The following is a 10,836-nucleotide window of genomic DNA, read 5'->3' on the forward strand; positions in this document are numbered from 1 at the left end:
TGTGTTGAACCCCAAAACCTAGCCATCAAGGGCTCAACTATGAGAGGCAAAAGGTTTCAAAACCTTATGAACTTCACCAGCCCTAGATGACAGGAAGCATTGTGATATTACCCTTGTGCTTAGATTTAGAAAGCGTCTGGAAACCTAGGGAGGCACCTTTGCCAATTAGGAATCTTTTCATTGGCTTCAGCTCTCAAGTTGTCTGCCAGAAGGACCCTTAAATTAATTGTAGCATGTTATTTCAACACTGGATCATAGTCTTACAAAGACAGGATAAGTGCTGGGAACTTGGCCTGCCACAGGATGTGACACAAATGAAGGCTTCCTGTCCAAATAGAGCACTGGGGAAAGAGATAGCTTTGGATACAAAGAAGCCTTTTTCTCTTGGCCTTCAGAGCCAGCCCACACTCATCCTCACTAATTGGCCCAGATGGAGTCGTTACACAGCTGTACAGGAGTGAGGCCTTTTGTCTGCCTGTTCCAACAATGATCAGACTTCCTCCAGTAGATTGGGATGCAGAGAAACCCTCTGGCTACACTGGGAAAAGTGAGGAGAGCCCAGAAACATACACTGTCTTGAAAGCACTCTCTGTACTATGAAGTAATTCTATTAAAAACAAATTTCCTAGCTGAGTGCCTTTCAACATAGGTACTCTGGATATTCAGCAATAAAAATACATGCATACATACTTGGGTAGACATGGAGTTACTGGGGTTTTTTTGGCAAGTTTGGGGGTTATACGATGAGCCTAGGCACTGTCCCCGAGCTCCTTTTGCTCAAGGGTAGCGCACTGCCCTTGAGGCACAGCCCAAGTCATGTTATTATTTTCATTCCTGTAATCCCTTAGAAATAAGAGTGTCCTGGAATTTCCTGTCCCTACTGAATTCAAATTGGCATTCTCTACCTCTCAGTCTCCTGAAGAGCTAGGATTACAGGCAAGAGCCTCTGACACTTGGCTTTCTTTTCTTCTTGTTGTTCTATTTTTCCTTGTGACAATCTGAAATCTTCACAGTGTCATTCTAATGGATTGCATTTCAAAGTAAACTACCCAGGCCTGGAGTTCGAATGCCAGGAGGGCCACCTACAAATGGAGGAAGATCTTGAGAAAATCATACCTATCCACGGGAATGCTTAATGGAATTTATAAAGTAACAATTAAATTGACAGTTAGTTCATGATTCTCATAGAATGCCACACAAAAAGTATTGGATTATGCCTTCCATTCTAACACCGTGGTTTTAGTCTCCTAATTAAAGAATAGTGACTTCTTTTACATTAATGCTTTAATAAGTATTCAACCATGAGACTTCATTAAATGGAGACCTAATTATTCATAATATATATAATTTAATATCCTCACATTATCTCTCTTATATACATAGCAAAATACACATCTATTTATCTATCTCTCTATCTTTCTTTCTTTCTTTCTATCTATCTACCTATCTATATCTATCTTTCTATATCTATATCTATACTTTTGTCTGTATCTATCAATCAGTCTGATTTTATATATATAGCCCACTACTATGGCTTAATCACAGGTCTTCAGAACTGACTGGCAGCTCAGTTTGCCAAAGGCTTTTGTTCTACAACTGACCCATTCATGAATTGGGCATTGTGGGTTGTGGGTTCAAATTCCAGCATTGCCAAAAGCTTACATGTGAAGTAAGAAGCCAAATTTGACACATTTTTTTCCTTCTCTGCAAAAGTCCTGTGTCTCAGTATGATGTATAATCTATATGCAAATAAATCCATGTGATAAGACATTAGAAATGAAAAAGTGTTATATATGTAATAATGCTAAATAAACAAAGAAGGGTAATATATGTCATATGGAGTAAACACATGTATGTAAAAAGATCTCATTTATGAATATTATTTTTCCAGTGATAGGGCTTGAATTCAGGCCCTTGAAACTGGTCTGAAATTCTTGCCTTCAAAGACAGTGAGCTCCCCCTCCCCAACAGTGCCACAGAGTTACCCAGACCCTAAGTTCAAATCCCAGGCCTGCCAGAAAGATGGTGCAAATTCCAAGCCAGGGCCTTATATTTTTTTGTACTCAGCTCATAGGAACTCTGGCTCAACCTTGATCACCCTAGGCTGGGATGCAGCCTCTGGACCCACAGCCCATCCGGAGATCCTAGGACCTGAGTTCAAATCTTGGGAATGTCAAAAAAAGGTGAAAGGTTGGGAAGGTGCCTCAATAGTAGAGTGCTTGCTTTGCATGTATAAGGCCCTGAGTCCAATATCTCAGCACCACATAAGCAGAAAAAAGCTGAAAGTGTTGCTTTGGCTCAAGTGGTAGAACGATAGCCTTGAGATGAAGAGTTGAGGGACAGCACACAGACTCAGACTTCTGCCCCACAACCGACAAAAAAAAGAAAACAAAACAGAGGGGAGGGGAAGGAGAAGGATAAAACTGGAATGTTCCAGAAAGTGGTTTTATATCGTTTTTTTCCTTTGCATTGTGACAATCCTGGGTCTAAATGACAGGGCCCGGAAAGTGTTCATGACCTTGCACTGCTGAAGTTTGGCTGGCTATCAGGGAAGCCATCGCCAAAACCAGCAATCTAGGTCCGGCGTTCAAATCCCCGCCACCTACAAATGTCAAGAGATCCTAAGAAACGCATTCTGATAGACATCCCTATGAATGGAATGTTTAAAAGTAACAACTACATTAGTAGTTAGTGTATGAGTATATTATAAAATTATACACAATAATCATAGGACATTGACTAATTTTCAATTAATACTTTATTATAAATTCAAACATGATAACTAAATAAAGGAAGAAATAATGTAATTATTGATAATTAGTAGTAAAATAGTATATATCACTTAATATCATACAGATATCTCTCTTGTTTTATACATATATGTATCTATATGTATCTATATGTATCTATCTATCTATCTATCTATCTATATCTATATCTATATCTATATCTATCTATCTATCTATCTATATATATATATATATAAAACAAACCATATCTATTTCTACACTTGTCACTCCTGGGGCTTAGTGGTAGAGTGCTTGCCTAATATATATGAAACCCTGGGTTCATTTCCACACTCTTACATACAAAGAAAAAGCCGGAAGTGGTCACTCAAATACCAATAAAAGTTAGAAAGTTATGACTGCAACTATAGAATCCCAGGACTTCAAATACCTCATGACAGAGCAAACCGGTAATCTGAAGTTGATGGTTGCCATCTAACCTGAGATGTCTAACCAGAGATCAACCACTGCAAACCAACTCCATAGAATAGATGCTGCTGTCTCACCGCTAGCTGCTCAAGGATGAGATCTGATACTGGTGGTTTGAATACTCAGGCCTGGCAGGAAGTCTGCGAGACTTTGAGCTATGGCTCAAAGTGGTAGAGCTCTAGCCTTGAGGCAAAGGTCTTAGGACATTACCCCCAACCTATGAGTGCAGTCCCCAAGGCTGATGACTCTCCTCCCCATCAACCATCCCTCAAAACTGTTAGATGTAAACTTTTATGGTTTGTGACATTTTTCTGAAAGAATGGTGATACTGATGAAAGCACCCTAATTCTAATGACAGCTTGTGGGATACAGCTTGTGGGATGAGTCCTTCCTGGGGTTCTGGGTGCTGAGTCCTTCACAGGGTTCTGGGTCCTTCATAGGGTGCTGTGTGCCCAGTCCTTCACAGGATGCTATGAGCTGAGTCCTTCACGGGGTGTATTCTTTCATCTAGTCTTTGTCAGCGCTCCACAAGTAGATGATTGTGCAGATGAGAAAGTTGAGGCTCAGATATGTCCCCAAGGAAGGGCGAAATTTATGTATGTACTGAACACTAGTGACTTGTCTCCTGCTGACAATTGTTTTGGTTTAGTTTTCTCCAACATGAACCTTTAATCCAGAGCCTAGGCACTGACTTTCCTCTTGGGCTCATGGCTAGCACTCTACCACGTGGAGCCAAAGTCCCCCTTGCAGCAAAATGTCACAGCTTAGGTGGTTTTAGCAGAGGTCTATCATCCTGCCTGCTCAGGAAGCTGAGGATATGGGTTCCAAACTATCCCAGTATAAAAAGGTCCCATGAGTCTATTATGTCCTATTCACCACTTAGAAACTTAAAGTGGAAGCTGAGCACTCACAGTTCTCATCCTAGCTACTCAGAGACTGAGAATTGAGGATCACAGTACAAAACCAGCCTGGGCACGAGATTTCTTCAGATGGTTATCTCCAATGAAACACCAGAAAACCTGAAGAGGTGCTGTAGCTCAAGTGGTAGAGAGCTAGACTTGAGCTGAAGAGCTCAGAGACAGCACCCAGGCCCAGACTTCAACTCCTCCAACTTACATCAAAAGAAAGAAACCTGAAGTGGAGTGCTGGGAATGTGTCTTAAGGGTAGAGTGCTTTGCATGTATGAAACCCTGTGCTTAAATCCTCAGTACCACATCCTTAGAAAAAAGCATGAAGTTACTCTGTGGCTCAAGTGGTTGTGTGCTGTCCTTGTACAGGAGAAACTCTGGTACATTGCTCAGGTCCTGAGTTCAAGCTCCAGGACTGGTGTATGCACAAGCACACACATACTTACACACACACACACACACACACACACACACACACACACACACACACACACACACATACAAAGATATCAGAAATGAAACTGTGACACCAAATGGTAAAACAAAGAGCTTCTCCTCTGAGCTCATGGTCAGGACCCTGGCCCTGTGTTCAACCTGAAATCTACCCACTCAGGGCCCAACGCAGAGAGGGCAAAGGTTTCAATACCTGATGAGCTTCACTAGCCTTAGATGACAGGAAGCATGGTGATTTTGCACAAGTGCTTAGATTTAACAAGCTCCCAGAAACTAGGGAGGCACCTTTGTCAATTAGGAATCATTTCATTAGGTTCAACTCCCTAGTTGTCTGCCAGAAGTACCCTTGAATTAATTGTAGCAGTTTGTTTCAACACTTGAACATAGCCTAACGAAGACAGGATGAGTGCAGGGAACTTGGCCTGCAACGGGAGATGGCACAAATGAAGGCTTCCTGTCAAAACAGAGCACTGGGAGAGAGAGAGCTTGGGGTTCAGAGTCCTTTTTCTCCTGGCCTTCAGAGTCTGCCCACACTCATCTTCACTAATTGCGCCCATGCATTGTTTGTTACACAGCGGTACAGGAGTGAGACTTCTTTTTCTGCCTGTTCCAACAATGAGGCAGACTTCCTCCAGCAGCCTGGGGTGCTCAGAAAGCCTCAGGCTACATTGGAAAGAATGAAGGGAGCCCCGGAACATGCTTGAAAGCACTCTCTGTGCTATGAAATCATTCTATTCAAAGCAAATTTCCTACCTGGGTTCTTTCTTCATAGCGACTCTGGATGTTCACTGATAGAAATACGTGCATATACACAGACACATGGACTTAATGGCTGTTTTTCTTTGTGGCAGGTCCTAAAGCTTCTACTGTGAGCCTAGACATTGTCCCTAAGCTCCTTTTGCTGAAAGAATCACTTTATTGTATCTTAAACCATAATTAATCTAGGCTGGGGTACAGAATTTAGACCAACAGATGATCTAGGGATCCTAGAACCCGAGTTCAACTTCCACCACTGTCAAAAAATCATCAAACCAACAAAAATGGAGGAGGAAAAAACCAGGAAGTTTTACACAAGCATTTTACCTTTGTTTCCTTTGCACTGTGACCATCCTGTGTCTCAATGACTCAGCTTGAAAATTGTACATGACTTTGCTTGCCTGAAGGTTGGGGGCTGTCAGTGAAACCTGAGCCCAACCCAGACATCTAGGCCATGAGTTCCATCCTGGGACTGCCACCGACACATGATTGAAGATCCTAGGAAATTCATTCCTATCTATAGGAAAATGTTTGGCATTTACGAATAGAATTACTAATTAGCTAGTCAATCTAGTATAATATTGTACACAATAAACATAGGTCATTGATTAATTGAATTAATACTTTATTAAGTCTTCTAACATGATTAATTAATGGAGGCATAATTTTAGACCAAATAATTGGTAGTCAGAGAATATATAAAAATAAGATATAGATATCACTATATATGTAGTTATGCACTAGAATCTACATAAATGTCTATCTGTCTCTCTCGTTATACATTTATTTAGAGATACATATGAATATGTAAATACACACACACACACTGCAATCTACAAATGTATCTGTTTATATATTGGTCACTCCTAGGGCTTGACCTCAAGTCCTCAAATTTGCCCGACAACTTCTCTTACATCAGACTGGTGTTTTAACATTGACCCGTTCATGAAGTGGGTCTTGTAGGCCCAAAGTTCAAATCACAGAACTGCCAAAAACTTAATCCTGGTGGAAGAAACTAATTGTCCCACTTGTTTTCCTTATCAGTGAAAGTCCTGGGTCTCAGGAATGCTAGATAATACATAGGCAAATCTATGTCCTATGTAATAGAATGTAAAAAATATTATTATAAGTGTAATCATACTCACTAAAATACATAACAAATAAGTAAAACGAAATAAAATCAGTAACTACATGAAGTGAAATATGCAGTAAACCTGTGTATGTAAATATAAATCATGTATTTAAAATGTATACGAATATTATTTTTTTCAAGTGCTAGGATTTGAATTCAGACCCTGGGAACAGGCCTGACTTTCTTGTCTTCCAGCACAGTGCGCTTTCCCTTCCCCCACAATGCTGCAGGTTTACCCAGACTCTGAGTTCAAACCTCAGACCCGGCAGGAAAAATGGTGTGAATTCCAAGCCAGGCAGCCTCATATTTTTTAAAATATTTTTAATATATGTATGTATGTATATATGTATTTTTATTTCATGAAGCACAGGGCTTGAACTCAGATCATGGCAACTCTGCCTCAGCTTCAATCACTCCAGGCTGGGTTGAAGCCACTGGACCCACAGCCGAATCTGGATTCCTGGGCCCCAAAGACTGACAGGAATAAAAATAAATAAAATGACACAGATAAGTTTTCCTTATTTGCAATAACTAGTATATGTCTGAGTCAAGCAGAAAAGGTCAGATAAGTTGATGTTAGGGAAATGAACCCCAAGATAAGTATTCAAATAATTTTTATTTCATTCAATTGTTTCTAACATATTTATAAGATGCTTTCTATGTTGCTTTGTATGTCCCTCCACCACGGAATAAACCGTGCTTTCACTGTATTTGATGGTGGTATAATTTGTGGAGGGGAAGGGAAAAAATCGTTTAAATTGGGAAACAGGTGGACCCATTGCAACAATGAGATGTACAAGTCATTATGTTGAAAAACGAACTTTACAACTTTGGTGGGGGGGAGGATTGGGCAGGGAGGGTATGGGAAGGGAAACAAAGAAGGAGGCAACAATGCTTGATAAGAAATATACTCGTTATCTTGCCCATGGAATTGTAACCCCCTGTATGTTATTTTTACAAAAACAAAATAAAACAAAACCAAATCGGGCAACTTGCAGATGGCTGTCTGTTTTACATTTGTTTTCTTTGCAAGGTGATCATACTGGGTCTGAATGACATGGCTGAAAAATGATTGTAACCTGGCGTTGCTGAAGGCTGGCAGGCTACCACGGAAGCCATAGGTCAACACAGCCACATAGGCCCTGACCTCTACCAAAGGAAGGAGATCCTAAGAGTCTGGTTCCTATTCATAGGAATACCCATGGAAGGTTATGAATGTCAAGGTTGAATTAGTTGTTCCTGAATGATACTACTATAAAATTAAACAGAGTAGGGCTGGGAAGGGGGCTACATGGTAGAGTGCTTGCCTTGCATGCATGAGGCCCTGGGTTCGATTCCTCAGCACCACATAAGCAAAAAGAGAAAAGCCGGAAGTGGCACTGTGGCTCAAGTGGTAGAGTGCTAGCCTTGAGCTAAAGAGCTGAGGAACAGTGCTCAGGCCTAGAGTTCAGGCCCCATGACCGAACCCCCCCCCAAAAAAAAATTAAACAGAGTGAATTTAGGAGGCCGATGGATTTTAATGAATTTTTTTGACACATTAAAAGAATACTATTAATTACAAGGTCGCAATCGTTTCAGGCAGAACTGTGGTTGATTTAATCAATATTTCATTAAGGATGAAAACAATAATATTAATTACATGGAGGCATAATAAATACCCAAGAATTGCTAGGAGTATGATTTATATAAATGAAGAATATATAGACATCTCTGGCACTCTTTAAAGATCTATATTTATTTGTGTACTACCATCTGCATGTCAATCTGTTCTAATTTTGTCAACCCCTAGGGCTCAATCTCAGGTGCTAGGAACTGCTTGTCAGCTCTACATGCCTGAGGCTGGCGTGTTGACACTCACCCATTCATGAATTAGGCCTTGTAGGTTGTGAGTTCAAATGCCAGAACTCACAAAAATTGAATCGTGGAGTAAGGAGCCCATGGTGTCACATGCTTTCATTTTCTATGAAAGGCATGTGTGTCAGGTCTGAAGTTTCATACATAGGAAAATCTATATCCTATGTAATAAATGAAGTAAATATTGTATGTATAATAACAGTCAATAAAATAAATGGTAAATAAATGTATAAACCAAAAAATTAAATGAATAACTACACTAAGCGCAATATGAAGTCAACATACAGGGCTCGATCTCAGGGCCTCAAAACTGCCTGGCAGCTGCACTGGCTAGCGGCTGCTGTGCTGGCTGTTACCCATTCATGAACTGAGCCTTCTAGGCCCTGAGTTTAGATCCCAGCACTGCCAAAAATGTAATCTTGGAGTGAGAAGCCGAGTGTGACACATTTTCCTTTTTTTTGAAAGTTCTTGGTGACAGGTAGAATGTATAAATTGTGTGAAAATCTATATGCTATGTAATAGGATGTCATGAAGGTAATAAATGTCATAGGTGAAATAATTGTCAACACAATAAATGAAAAACAGATTGCATTAGTTGTGAATCATTCTGGGATAAAATTAGACGCAATAATTATAGGACTTGGATTAAGTTGATTAATATTTTATTGAGCATTAACAGAATAAAAATTACATGGAGACATAATTAAATACCTAATAACTGGTAGTAACGCACGATGCATAATTTAATTTGTCTCATTCTATAAAATATATAATTATACGTATGTATGTACATATATGAAAAAAATAACAGGATATTGAGTAATTATTAATTAATGCTTTATTAATTGTTCAGCTGGGACACGTCATTAAATGGAGACATTATTGAATACCTAATAATTGGTAGTAATATTATCTATAATTCAATAATATACAGACATCTCTCATTTTGGTATATAATATTTGTATAAGGAAGCTCTATCTATTTATACTTCGTTTATTCCTGGGGCTCGGTGGTTGAGTGCTTGCCTAGTTAGCACAAAGCATTGGGTTGGATTCCTCAGTGCCACATAAACAGAAAATCGAGAAGTTCTGCTGTTTTTCAATCGAGTGCTAGCCTGGAGCACCAACGCTTAGGGACATTTCTAACTCCTTACTCAAGGCCCAGGACTGCTGCCAAAAACAAGGTAGAATGTTCTAACTGCAATAAGGACAGGATTTCAAGTACATCATCACAGAGCAAACTAGGAGTCTGGTGCTGACAGCTGCCACCTAACCTGACTTAGCCAGATGTAAAGCACTGCAACCCAGCTGCACGGAACCAGACCCTGCTGGCTGGCTTAACCCCATCTTCCTAGCTGTTTGGTGGCTTTAAAACCCAGCCTTGGTAGGAAGTCTGTGAGACTCTTCGATATGTGGCTCCTAGTGGTAGAGCTCTAGCCCTGAGCAAATGTTATTAGAACAGTATGCACATGCTTTGAGTTCAAGCCCCATGGGTAACACCCCTCAAAAAAACACCCTTCTAAACCATTAGATGTGATCTTGTGTGGTTTGTGAATGGTGATACTGATGAAACCATCCTAATTCTATCAACAATTTGTGGAATAGAGCTATGTGCTGAGCCCTTCACAGGGTGTTCTGTTCTGAGTCTTGCACAAGGTGCTATGTGCTGAGTCCTTTACAGGGTGCAGTGCGCTGAGTCCTGCATTTGGTGCTGTGTGCTGAGTCATGCAAAGAGTGTCATGTGCTGTGTCCTTCACAGCACTGGTCTATGTAAGAACTCCAAAACTGAGATGATTTTGCAGACAAAAAATGTGAAAAATGAGTTTGAATCACTGTGCGACGACGGAGTAGGTGTCCGAGGCCTCGCCATGCCTCTGAATACCCTTTTCGCTGCCTTGCTTGCGTGAGCTTCAGCAGAATTCGAGATGGCTGGTGGTAAGGCTGGGAAGGACTCCAGAAAGACCAAGACAAAGGTGGTTTTCTGCTCGCAGAGAGCCGGCTTGCAGTTCCCAGTTGGCCGAATTCATCGACATCTGAATTCTAGGACAACCAGCCACGTAAGTGTGGGAGCGACCGTCGCTATGTACAGCACAGCCATCCTGGAGTACCTCACTGCGGAGGAACTTGAGTTGGTAGGAAATGCATCAAAAGATTTAAAGGTAAAGCTTATTACCTCTTGTCACTTGCAACTTGTTATTCGTGGAGATGAAGAATTGGACTCTCTCATCAAGGCTACCATTGCTGGTAGTGGTGTCATCCCCCACATCCACAAGTCTCTTATTGGGAAGAAAGGACAACAGAAGACTCTCTAAAGGATGCCTGGTTTCCTTGTTATCTCAGGACTCTAAATACTCTTAACAGCTGTCCAGTGTTGGTGAATCCAGTGGACTGTATCTCTGTGAAAAAACACAATTCTGCCTCTTTGTAATTCTATTTGAGCAGGTTGAAAGTTTAATTATCTTTCCAACCAACCAAATTTCTGCATTCGAGTCTTAACCATATTTAAGTGTTACTGTGG

General features: G+C 40.6%; 1 pseudogene; it reads left to right on the top strand.

Moving 5' to 3' along the window:
- Positions 1-10,227: 10,227 nt before the first annotated feature.
- Positions 10,228-10,630, top strand: LOC138807840 (histone H2A.Z pseudogene; annotated as a pseudogene).
- The last annotated feature ends 206 nt before the right edge of the window (positions 10,631-10,836 follow it).

This window comes from Dipodomys merriami, unplaced genomic scaffold, assembly GCF_024711535.1.
Source record: "Dipodomys merriami isolate MVZ:Mamm:240054 unplaced genomic scaffold, mDipMer1.0.p SCAF_436, whole genome shotgun sequence".
Classification (NCBI taxonomy): domain Eukaryota; kingdom Metazoa; phylum Chordata; class Mammalia; order Rodentia; family Heteromyidae; genus Dipodomys; species Dipodomys merriami.